Consider the following 13,435-nt stretch of genomic DNA (forward strand, 5'->3'; position numbering starts at 1 on the left):
AAGGGAAGGGAAGGGAAGGGAAGGGAAGGGAAGGGAAGGGAAGGGAAGGGAAGGGAAGGGAAGGGAAGGGAAGGGAAGGGAAGGGAAGGGAAGGGAAGGGAAGGGAAGGGAAGGGAAGGGAAGGGAAGGGAAGGGAAGGGAAGGGAAGGGAAGGGAAGGGAAGGGAAGGGAAGGGAAGGGAAGGGAAGGGAAGGGAAGGGAAGGGAAGGGAAGGGAAGGGAAGGGAAGGGAAGGGAAGGGAAGGGAAGGGAAGGGAAGGGAAGGGAAGGGAAGGGAAGGGAAGGGAAGGGAAGGGAAGGGAAGGGAAGGGAAGGGAAGGGAAGGGAAGGGAAGGGAAGGGAAGGGAAGGGAAGGGAAGGGAAGGGAAGGGAAGGGAAGGGAAGGGAAGGGAAGGGAAGGGAAGGGAAGGGAAGGGAAGGGAAGGGAAGGGAAGGGAAGGGAAGGGAAGGGAAGGGAAGGGAAGGGAAGGGAAGGGAAGGGAAAGGAAGGGAAAGGAAGGGAAGGGAAGGAAGAAAGGGTGGACGAACGAACCCAGGGCAAGACCAAGCAAGGTCCCACCTCCCTACCCAAAAGCATAGGGAGAAAGGATGATGGAAAGAAAGCCTGGTCCTGGCCCAAAGCTCCTAATCAGAAACTAAAGCTGGAGATGAATATATAAAAGAAAACATGAACTTTTATCAAAAATTATTACAAGTTTACAGATTCTTCAAAAGGAGAGAATGACTCTATATAACAACTAAAAGCAGAGACTCAATAGGAAAACACGGATTTTCCATAAGGGCTTCCTGAATATCTAGAAGAAATGAAGCAAGAGATAAATAATAAAATAGAAGCTTTGAAGGAAAAGAACTGAGAGAATGAGAAGGTTAGAAAAAAAAGTGGTAAGCCTTACCCAATTAGCAGACTCCTTAGAAACTTTATTAGATAAGGGATCACCTAGGTGGCTTTGGAGATAGAGCCTAGCCCGGAGATGGGAAGTTCTAGATTTGTATCTGACCTTAAGACACTTCCTAGTTGGGCAAATCACTTAACCTCAATTGGCCTAGCCCTTACAACTCTTTTACCTTATAACAGATATCAAGAATTAATTCTAAGATAGAAGGTAAGGGTTTTTAAAAAAGAAAGAAACTATAATAGAAAAAATAGAAATCAATGACTATAAAATAATAATAAAAATCTCAGAAGATTGAGGAAAATATGAAAGAATGTAATGTATATGATATCAAAACAACCTGGAAAATAGGTTAAAAATCAGCAGACTCCCTAAAAATTATGATTTTTAAAAATCTGGATACTATATTTCAAGAAATCATAAAAGAAAACTGCTCAGACTTACTAAACAGAGGGCAAAGTAAAGACAGGAAAAACACACCAATTTATCTGTAAGAGAGAAACTTCTGACAAAGGCTTGCTATATAACGTATATAAACAATTAAAATAGATATAGATATATGTAAAAGACCAAAAGTCATTCCCCAATAGATAAATGGTCAAAGGACATGAGCAAATTATTTTCAAAAGAATTGCCAACTATTGATCTTGTGAAAGAATGCTTCAAATCACTAATAGGAAGAGAAATACAAGTTAAAACAACCCCAAGATTGCACCTTATACCCTGTAAATTAGGAAAGGTGACTAAAGATGGGAATATTCAATGTTGGAGGGGGTTGTAGGAAGTTAGGCATACTAGTGCATTGCTGGTAAAACTGTGAATAAGTACAACTATTTTGGAAAGCAATTTAGAATTATGCAAATTAAGTTATTAAGATATCCATATATGTGATCCAGAAATTACTTTACTTAGGTTTTATACCCCAAGGAAATCACTGAGAAGAAGAATATCTTCATTTACTGAAAATGTTATAGCAGTACCATTTGTGATTGAAAAGAATTGGAAACAAAATAGATGCCCATAAATTGCATAATAACTAAACAAATTGTACTACATGAATGTAATGGACTATTACTGTGCTTAAGAAATAACAAATGTGATGAATGAGAAGAAGCTCATGGGAAAGAACAAAGAGCAAAGTTAAGTCAGAGCAAAGAAAAAATATACACGACTACAACAACGGAAATGACAAAAACAAAAATGAAAAGTCAATGTTGCAAAATTATAAAGAAAAAAAGTCTCAAAAGAAGATATGAGAAAACACTTCTACCCCCTCCCTTTGGAGAGGTGAGAATTTCACAAGTGTGATATGGTACACATATTTTCTTTTCTTTTTTTTTAATGTATCCATTAGTTATGCTTATTTTTTTCCTTTGCTTTAAAAAATACTTATTGTTTGTTATATAGAATGACTGTGAGAAAGGGAAAGGAAGGATACTAGAGGTAATTATGGTGATATTTAAAAATTATGCTGATATTAAAAGATATAAATAAATTACATAAATAAATAAAAGACATAAATAAAAAACCTCTTTCCTTTCTTTTCTTTTTTTTAAAGGATCTACCTGGAAGAAACTCCAAAAGAAAAAGTCCAAGGAAAGCTGAAACCCAAGCTAAATGGAAGAAAAAATACTGCAGGAATCCGGAAATAAGCAGTTAAAGTATTAAGGAAGTCAGGATCACATAAGATCTAGTAACCTCTATGCAAAATGAGAGGAAAGCTTGGAATTGTGAAAACAGAATTATCCTTTTGTCTTTTAAGGTAATCAATCAGCAACCTTTAATTTAATTAATCAAGAACCTGGGGGTCCTTTATCATTGAGATGTGCAGGGATAGAGTAGCCCAAAGTGAAAGGAAGTAGAAACCAAAGGGAAATGGATCTCATAAGCACTGACCCCCTGGGCAGTACCAGACAAATTAAAAAACTATGATTGGTTCCTGAGATGTGACATGGGATGTGAGAGAGCTAACTGGTGGAGAAAAATGTTTATACGGTGAGACCCAACATGAAATGGGACATTCATATTTGGATTCCACTTGTGCTCTGGAGGCACTGGGATTCAGACTCAGAGGCTGACTGAAGGAGCTCTCTCTTGGGCTAGTGAGACTCTTACTGAAGAGACTACCTCCACTTCTGGCTGGAGATCAGGACCTGAGGGAGCCTTTGTCAGTGGATTCCTCTGGATCCACACTTAGAGTATTTAGCTAAGCAATATTTTCTACCTCCTTCCTACATTTTCCTCTTTTACTATATCCCTATTTTAATTAAACTAAATTGTTAAAAGCTACTAACAGCCTCATAATTAAATAATTATTATAATTGGCGACCACAACCTTTTTTAACTATTACAGAATATAAAACTTCAAAAGGCAAAGAGATGGGCTTACAACCAAGAATACTTACCCTGCAAAGCCAAATATAATCTTTCAGGAGAATAAATGGATCTTTAGTAGAATAAAGAACTTTCAAGCATTTCTGATGAAAAGAACATCATCTGAAATACAAATATATTTATAAGAATCCAGAGAAACCTAGAGAAGTAAATTTATCTGACCATTTAGAAAGACCTATATGATGATGTAAAGCTAACATTGTAAAGGGGGGGAAAGAAACAAGCATCCTTTCAGAATCTTAATGTCTTCAAAGTGTACTGAAGGAGTTAAATATAAAAAATAAGATCTTAGGGATAGATTAGTTCTATTCAAAAGACTTGAGCAGAGAAAGAGAAGGGCAACAGAAGAAAAATAGGAAGAAGGGGGTGGAATATACTAATTCTTATAACTGAGGTGCATGTGAAAAAGAATATCCAAATAGAGAGGAAAAGGGTGGAGGAATTGGGACATCCGACAAATCTCATTTGTTTTAAATGTACAAAGAAGGGTTGAATACAAACATAAAAATAGTTTGGTATAGAGATTCATCAAACTTAAAGGGAAATGGGGGGATAGGGAATGGGGATGTTTTAAGAGGTAGCATAATGCCAGGAGGAAATAGCTAAAAGCAAAACAAACTTCCTGTTTCTGAAGGGGAGAATTTAAAAAACAAGAAAAGCAAAGAACTAATAGCCTCTTCAACAACTAAGGAATGGCTAAACAAACTGTAGTATGTGATGTAATGGAATATTACTGTACCATAAGAAATGATGAAAGAGACAATTTCAGAAGATCCTCTGTAGTATGAACTGAGGCAGAATGAAATGAAGAAAACCCAAGAGAACAATTTATTTAAAGACAGCAAAGTTATAAAGAAAAACAACTCTGAAAGACAACTCTGATCAATGCAATAACCACATCTCCACAGGAACTATGATAAAGCATGCTACCTCCCCCCAACAGAAAGGTAATGAGCACAAGATGAAAAGACATACATTTATGAATGTGACCACTGTGAAGATTTTTTTACTATGCTTATTTGTTACAAGTATGTTTTTCTCCTCTTTTAGTTTTTTTTTTTTTTTAACCCTTAATTTCGGTGTATTGTCTCATAGGTGGAAGAGTGGTAAGGGTGGGCAATGGGGGTCAAGTGACTTGCCCAGGGTCACACAGCTGGGAAGTGGCTGAGGCCAGGTTTGAACCTAGGACCTCCTGTCTCTAGGCCTGACTCTCACTCCACTGAGCTACCCAGCTGCCCTCTTTTAGTTTTTAATGGGGGGAAAGTCAGTAATAATTATTTTAGAAAGAGAGTAATTAAAACTTTTTAAATGCACAGCAGTTCAGAAGCATAGAAACGTTTTAAAAGAAATGTGAATCATTTATTATGTCCTTTTTCTTAAGAAGCAAGCATAGAGACTCAGTTTTCACATAGGGACCTTTTGTGTGTCTGTAGTGTGTATGAAATGTTTTTTGGGACAGTGGTTAAGTTCAGAATTAAAATTTTAAAACTTTTAAAGCAGAGGAAAAAAATGAAAGTCTGAAGAAAAATAAAAATAAGATAAAATGAATGAGTTGATCTTACAGTGCTATATCTACAATTCAGTTTCTATGACTATCATCATAATTTCTCTTAGACCATTGGTCAAAAAACTAAAGTAGAAAAGAGCATAGCCTATGCTTCCCCATGGAGTCCACCATTCAAGGGTTAAATAGAATTCTCCATTCCTTATATATCACTGCCTTCATTTCCTACACACACTGTGCACATGAGAGGATGGGAGGTTTGTGGTGGTCAGGTTTTCTTTCAGTAATGAACTAAGGCTCTAGAAGTAGCTATCCAGTGACACAATGACAATTCTAAGAATCGATTGAGCTACAAAAGCTAGTTCCCCCACCTCGTAAGAAACCTGGATCCCCTTTCACTCATTCTACTCCAACCATTACAGGAAATCAACAAATCAGCCAATATTGGACATTAGGAATCATGGAATGAAAAAGAAAAGACAGAACCTGTTCATCCTGGGGATATCTTGAGCATCCTACTCCTAGGATACATAAATGCATAAAATACAAATTTATGATTGGGCTGAAATATTTCTGAGCAATTCTACACTGATAAATATTTATGAACTATCAGAAATGTGTTGGGAAGGAGCAGAGAAGAAGTCTGGGGAAGTTTGATCAAGACCTACTCCTATAGAAGCCAAGAAATTAACTTTAATAGGGACAGCAAAAGGGTAAAAGTACCATTTTTGGAGGCTTTAGCACTACTCATAATTGTGGAACAGCTTTAGGCACTCAAAAAAAGTGGCTGGGTAGTGTATAAGCACCAAACATAGGATTTTATGGAACTTGCTCCATTGATAGTGGGCTTTTAGCTAAGTAATCTTTCCAGCTCTTAGCAGTACAAGTGGAACTCACTTTACAAACTTTGTAACTTTGTACAAACTGTACACTTCGTGCCCCTGAAAATTGCCTCTAGGATAAAACAGGAGAATTCTTATGTGGCATTTAATCTAGTTCCAACCTACCTTGGGCTCATTGGACATTACTCTCCATGCAATCTACATTCCAGTTAAAATGTCCTACCTACTGTTCCCCATATATAGCATTCCATTTCCTGTCACCAAGACTTTGTTGTGGCTGTCCCTATGCAAAGTATTGAAGAGAGTTCATTGAGAACATGGAGGACAGAATGTCACTAGAATTCCTTGTCTTAATTCTAAGGGACCTATGAAAAAGAATGCTATCCGCCTCTAGAAAAGAACGGTTGGAGTATCAATGCAGATGATAACATATGATTCATCACTTGTTTATTTGTGTGTTTTGGGGGTTTGGTTTTATAAGATTATTCACCTACAAAAATGAATAATATGTAAATGTTTAAAGTGATAATACATGTACAACCCAGATTGAATTGCTTGTCAAATCCAGGAGGGGGAGGGAGACAACATGAATCATACAACTTTGGAAAATTTACATGTAATTTTATTATTAAAATAAAATAAAGATAAAACTAAAAACGACAAAAAAAACCCTACCAATTCCTTATCTTCCTTCTCAGCCCATTTGCCAGGTCTTAAAAGAGGTATATCTTAATCCTTTCCTAGAAATACCTTTTGTCTAAATTTTATATTTATTTATCTGTTTATATGTTATTTTCCTCCAACAAGATGTAAGCTCTTTGAAGGCAAGGATCACTTCATTTATAGCTCTATCTCTGGGCCAAGCATAGTACTTGGTACACAGCAGCTACTTAATAAATGTTTGTTGGATGAATTAATATAAATTGAACTTTTGTTAACACCAAACCTATAGGAGCCTTTTTTATATAAATATGTTTTGTAGTGAATCCTTTTTATAAAGCAAATAATTACCCAGAATTTGTTTTGTAAATCTAGATCTTTCTATCAGGTGCATATAAAAGTGAAATACATCAGTACTTTAAATCAAAAATATTTTATAGATGATTCTTCCACATTTTAGCATTCTTCTCCGGCGACTCAAGAGCATAAAAGAGACTTTGAGTCCCCAAAGGTTACACAAGTAGGGCTTCAAGCTACAAGCTAGAGTTCTCCCATGCTAAGAAGGGTCTGAGTAAATCTAAAAAGGCTTACACCAGGTTTTCCACTTAATTACTGTGCAAAGGCAAGGCCCTTCTCTAGATCTCCATTTTCTCTTTTGTAAAATAACAAAACATTGGTCCAGATGATCTCCCAGTCCCTTCCAGCTCTAAAATCTCACCAGAAGACCATATCATGAATTTTTTTGGCCAAAGCAACTCAGAGAGACAATTTCCAAATCATGGCTTGACTGAGACAAGCATCACTGAATGATTGGGGCACCTACATAAATATAATAATATATGTTTTGAAGTCCTTAAGTAAATAGGTTCTTTACTAAGTCAAGCAAGCAACTTTTCAAAACAAATTCCCTACACAGAACTACAGCAGTAATGATATTATAACTAAAGACCAATTTTATTTGCAAATTAACTCTAAAATTCTAAAAATCTAGGGATCGCCTGGTTCTGCTCATGAGAATTCAAGAGATTAGTTTTTCTCCAATACAAACAGGCAAATGCATGCTGAGCAATTCTCTCACTTACCAAAAGTCACTACATAACATAAAATATAAAATAAGCAATTTATTTTGACAACAGACATAAATTGAACACGTTATAGTGTTGTTCAACTGTAAAGTGCCTTTTGCCCTATCCTGTATTTAGATCAAGATTAATTCCTCTGAAGTTGAAACCACTAACTAGAATCATAGTTAAAATATACTACAAGACTGACTTGGTAATTATGTCAAGAGAAAGAGTTATCTTACTGATGAATCACCTGTACAGTGAAACGTTCTGAATTGTTTTTTTAATTGTCTTGTGGGGCTTAGGGGAAAAAAATTTATTTGATCTTGTAATATAATTTCCACTGAACAAATTACAATTGACTTTTTCCATGACAGCAGCCTCTGACAGGGACAGCTCAGAAGACATTTAAACAGGAATAAGTTTCACATGCTTTCCTTCCTTCTTTAGCTCTCAGTTTATTTTTTTCTGGTTTTTCAAACGAAGAAAAACGTGGTAGCTCTAATATTAAGACATTCCCTCTTTCTCAGCAGTTTCCTTCTTACCCCTTCTCCAAAAAGGACTCCTCCCACCCCAAACTAAGATATGAGAACCCTCCCCAGATCAGATGTTCCCAACTGCCTTGGATTAATCAAAGCCCTGGAGATATAGGAGAGTTGCAGTTTATGAAGCCACTCTGACCCCTGAAAAGGTACTCAACCTTCTAGAGGTCAGATAACAGAAAGTACAAAGAAACAACCTGACAAATACAGGCTTTCATCCCAAGGATTTCAAACTTTATACAAATAGGGAGTTACAGTAAAATGCAGCTATGGGAATGGTGAAAGGAAGCTATGGGGCAGGAAGCCTTTGCTTCATTGTTGGAATAATTTTTTCCTAATGGCAAATCCCCTAACCATGGTTGAGGCTGAAGCCTCTAGAACTGAGGAGCTGTCAGTGGGTGTTTATTACAAGTCAAAATGTTGTTCGGTGGCTACTTAGGAGTCTAAATGATGGGATCCACTCCCAAAAGTCAGGACCCTGCTCTCCCCACCTTCCCCAGTATCAAACTACTTGATTATGTGTCAGGGGCAGCCCCAAGCACCAGGAAACAAGCCCTCCTCAGGCCTCCAAAACTTCTGACTAGGTCCTTGTTGTGAGGAGGTAACATTCTCCCTAATGATTTTCCTTAGACAAAGACTGTCTCCTTAACCTCATTGAGTCAATATCTTCTCATGAGAAAATGTATGTAAAACCAATGAGTAAAATGGGGATATTTAAGAGGCAGCAAAGTGTAGTAAAAAGAACAATGGACTTGGAATCAGAAGGCCCAAGTTTGATTGAATCTGATCACTAATATTACTGTGTGATCTCAGGCAGTCATTTTTATTTGAGCCTATTCCTCACTCACAAATGGGGTAAATACCAACTGTAAAAGTGAAATTTGGGAGATGCTATCTAGAAGTATATATATTTTCTATGGACACGTGGAAATTGTCAAACTACATTTCCCGTGGTCCAACGGGTTTCCGTTTCTGGTTCTTTGGGCGTGGGGACGCCTACGTCTCCACGCAGAGAAGAGTTTAAAATCTCCTGGATTAGGGGGAGTGGTCTCTTGGCTAGCAGGCTCTGGGAGAGATGAGAGGTAACAAAATGGAGGCGGCAGTTTTGAATTCTTACAAGCGCGTGGTCTAATAACTTTATCTATCAGCATGGCTTTAATTAAAATACTAATTTATATTATTATTTCAGTCATAATTATTTTTTATCCTTATACAACCCGGCCTACTTCCTAAGTAAGCACTAAAGAAGAAAGCTGGCTTCATAAAGTACTTTCATGGAAGAATACCAGATGGAGTCAGTCCCCAGGCTCTCCTAACATCCATGAAAAGACAAAGGAGCCCCTGCACAAGACTTGATGGGGGGGTGGGGGGGTGGCAGAGCCACAGTCACACAGAATGATAAGGCAAGGGCATGTCATAGATCTATCAAAGAATCAAGCATTTGGGCAAGTTAACAGCACTACCTGTGTTATTTCATTGTGCCCCTCAATGCCTTGCATATGGGCAGCACTTAATAAATATTTCTAAATAAAATTAACAGAGGAGTGAGCTAGGGGTTCTGTGTATTGAGAGTCAGGCCCAGAGACAAGAGATACTGGGTTCAAATTTGATCTCAGGCATTTCCTAGCTGTGTAACCCTGGGCAAATCACTTAACCCCAATTACCTAGTCCTTTACCAATACTTAGTGTTGATTCCAAAACAGAAGGTAAGGGCTAAAAAAAATTTAATTAAAAATACACTTTCAAAAATGCATTTTGTTTCTAGTTCCCAGTAAGTTCAATTAAATTCCTCAATGGCCTTCAGACTGTAGGCTTCTTGGTGACAACACCTGGAGTTAGATTGGACTGATCCAGGACTCACATCTGCACAGAAGTTGTACTGGCTTCCCCTTTAGGCCCCCTCCATTACTTTTAAGGTTGGTCTTGGCTAAGTGATAGCATTGGATATAGACTGATTTCTCCTGTTTGGGCAATTAATCTCCCAATCTTTACCCTTGACATTCACACATAAGGCAATCCTAACAATGCCTCAATCCTTCCTACTTGTTTGGTATCCCAGCTATATCCCAATCCCACCTATGAGACAGCTCTTGCATTTCCTCTAGTACCCCTCACACTGCCTTTGGGGTACCTCAGTAAATCTCCTGCTTCTCTTTGGAAAGCCTTTGGAAACACTCAGTCTTACCTCTCTGTAGACCAATCTCCCACATCCCTATGGAGCAGCAACAACACACCTCACACACCCATCTCTTTTTGGAGCAGCTCTGATAACCCCCTGTCCAATTGCCATCAGCAAGCTTGACACTGTCCCATCCAACTTCACATCTTTCTTTTCCATCTATAGCAGGGGTCGGCAACCTTTTTGGCCATGAGAGCCATAAACGCCACATTTTTTAAAATGTAATTTCGTGAGAGCTGTACAGTGCTCACAGTGCACACCCCTATAACAGAGCCTGGAAAAAAATTGACTTTATGGCTCCTGCAGAAAGAGCCATATCTGGCCCTCAAAAGAGCCAGATATGGCTCGAAAGCCATACGTTGCCAACCCCTGATCTATAGGCTCTCCCCCACCAACTCTTACTTGCCTATAGGACAGTTTTGGGGAGCCCTCACACACTCCTCTCTATGAGGTAGCCCTGATCTCTCCATCCACTCTCTGGGGCAGTACTGGTTTGTGCCAACACCCCCCATTCTCACTTGAATGAAAGTTGACTCTGGGATTATCAATAAGCCACCCCTCCTCTGTGTCCTCCACAGAACTACCTAGGGCCAGGTCCTGGTGTTCCCACATCCCACTTAATCACACATCATAGCCATACCCCACTCTTCCCTCTTTATGGAACTTTATTGGACATTTCCAAATGCACAGATCTCCATGGCCTTGTCTGGGTAGCCTCTAGTCTCCCATTTCCTTCTGTCTAGTGGCAGCTCTGGATACCACCACCCCCATAGACAGAACAGGTTTGGATCCCCCACATTTACATCTCTGGCCATCACTGATACTGCCTCCCTGTCATCTCCATCTCTTTGGGGGCAGCCCTTGTAGCCCTCACCCCCATTCTCAATTCCCTTATTATCCTTCCCCCACCCACCTTCTTATGGGCTGCCCCTTGTTCCACCTCCCTATGAGATAGTCTTTACAGTGCCACCACCCATCCCACTTCCCCAGGGGGACAATTCTTGGTCTGTTCTATCACTCCCATTCTCACCTGTGGGCAGACCTTGGTACTATTCCCTTTCCCCCCACTTCTACCTGTGTATGGGACAGCCCTGGGCCCCCCAATAAGGTGTCTTTGGGTGACCCCTGCAGCCTCCCCCAAACACATAATACTCACTTCCCTACGAGGTAGCTGCAATATTTTGATGGGCTGGCCCTGATATTCCCCTATCCTCACTAGTCTAAGGGGCAGCACTGAGTTACCCTCATTTCCTTATAGGCAGGCTTTGGGAACTTCCAACTATCCAGAGATAGCCACGTACTCCTCCTTTATACTTTCCTATGCATCATTCCCTATGGGATGGCCCTGATACCCATTTTTACTTAACTATGGGACAGCCCCCCACCACCTTCATCTTACCACAGAGGAGACCTAGCACTTCCCAAAGCTCATGGCTGTCTTTGGGACAGTCTTAACACTCCTTCTTTAAGGAGGTCCAGGTTCCCCCTCCTTCTAATTCCCCTATGGGATGGACCTGGTACCCACCTCTACCTCTTGACAGGGAAGATCTGCTCCTCCCTGCTCCCTTCCCCTATGCGGCAGCCCTGGGACCTACAAACACATCTCCAAAGGGAGGCTATGATCTCCTCCTGCTGATTTTACCAGTCCTCACTCCTCAATGGGACAGTATAGAACTCTACTCCCTCCCTATAGAATGGCCAGAGGCCCCTGCTCATTCCCCTAGGGACTGCCTAGAATCCCCTGTTCACTCCCCTAGGGTCTGCCTGGGATCCCTTGCTCACTGCCCTATTGGACAGCCTGGGACCCCTACTCTCACCCTATGGAATGGCCATAAACTCTTGTTCATTTCTCTACTGGACAGCCCAGAATCCCCTGCTCACTCCCCTAGGGACTGCCTAGGACTCCTTGCTCACTACTCTATGGGACAACCTAGGGATCCTACTCTCCCTCCATGGAATGGCCAGAGACTCTTACTCATTCCCTCATAGAACAGCCTAGAACCCTCTGCTCACTACCCTAAGGACAGCTCATTCTATCATGAGGTAGTCCAGGAACCTCCTGCTCACTTCTTTCTGGGAGAGCTCTAGGACTCCTATTTACTCCCCTATACAACACTCAGCCATTTATTCACTCCCTTAATCAATGGCCTAGAATCCCAGCTCACTCCCCCATAAAGAACTTGGGACCTCTATTCTCAACCCCCGGGACTTCTGCTCCCTCCCCATGGGACAATTTAAGACCCCTGTTCATTCCCTCAAAGAACAGCCTGGACCCCTTGTTCACTCCACTATGAGGCAGCCTAGGACCCCTGCTTAATCCCCCCCAAGGAACAGCCTAGAACTCCTGCTCCTCCCCCATAGAACAGCCTGGGACCCTTGCTCATTCCCTATGGAACAATCTAGGACTCCCTGCTCCATAAACATCCTGGGACCTCGCTGCTCACTCCACTATGGATCCCTGCTCCTTCCTCCATGTAACAGCCTAGGACCCTCTGCTCCCTCCCCCAAGGAACAGTCTGGGACTACCCTGCTCCCTAGCCCATGGAACAGCCCTGGGTGTCTTGCTGGTCTCCTCCCCCGCCCCCACCTGCCCAGTGCCTCCCAAGTCGGACCCCTCGGACGCCGGCCCCAGGCTGGCCCGGCCCCGCCAGGAAGCCGCCCTCACCCGAGGGCAGCGAGACTTGTTGCTCACCTGGCCTCCAAAAAGCCCGCGGCGGCGGGGCCTAGCCGCCCCTCTCCGCCTGCTGCCGTGATCTGCAGAGTCCTCTCGATCCGCCGGCACCAGCCGCCACTCGCGCCTGCGGAACCTCCCTCAGCTCACTACGCCCCCGGCAGTGCTCGCCAGGACCGCGTCCGCCATTACGCGCTCCCCTCCCTGGGACGCAACCCCACCCCGACACCAAACCTGATTGGTCCATAACCCCGCCCTCTCAGAGCTTTCCGCTCTTTCATTGGCTAATCTGGAGCGCCTGTCAAACTAATACGCAAAAGACGTACTCTGTAGGCACTGCCCCGAGAGCTCCACCCGAAAGACTTCCGCAAATGGAGTAAACAGGAGGGAGGAAACCAAGGAAAGTTAAAGGCGGGTACTATCAAGTCAACTTCCGAAATTAAAAGCAGAAAACATCGCTTCTGACGGGAAAATCTCTCTTTAAATAATTTCTAGAGAACTTTTCTTCTAAGATAAAGTTCTAGAAAGATGTGTATGTGAAACAAGAGAATGAGCCGAACCTGGAAACTTCCTCTTGATGCCCCTCTGGTTGCATTTAGTTTCGTCCCAGTCCCTCCTCCAGGCTTCTGACGTAGGCTAGGTGGGGACTGGAAAGTTGAGTCATTGACTCGGTCCTGGAGTCGCACA

At 41.5% G+C, this 13,435-nt stretch overlaps 1 protein-coding gene across 1 annotated transcript in view; it reads right to left on the bottom strand.

Annotated features, from left to right (window-relative positions):
* Positions 1-12,844, bottom strand: part of WASF2 (WASP family member 2) — an 86,179-nt gene extending 73,335 nt beyond the window's left edge. The window contains exon 1 of the mRNA XM_044667929.1: positions 12,770-12,844. The gene's annotated coding sequence lies outside the window, so the exon portion shown is untranslated. The remainder of the gene's footprint in view (positions 1-12,769) is intronic.
* Between the last annotated feature and the right edge of the window lie 591 nt (positions 12,845-13,435).

This window comes from Gracilinanus agilis, chromosome 3 (genome assembly GCF_016433145.1).
Source record: "Gracilinanus agilis isolate LMUSP501 chromosome 3, AgileGrace, whole genome shotgun sequence".
In the NCBI taxonomy this organism is placed as follows: Eukaryota; Metazoa; Chordata; class Mammalia; order Didelphimorphia; family Didelphidae; genus Gracilinanus; species Gracilinanus agilis.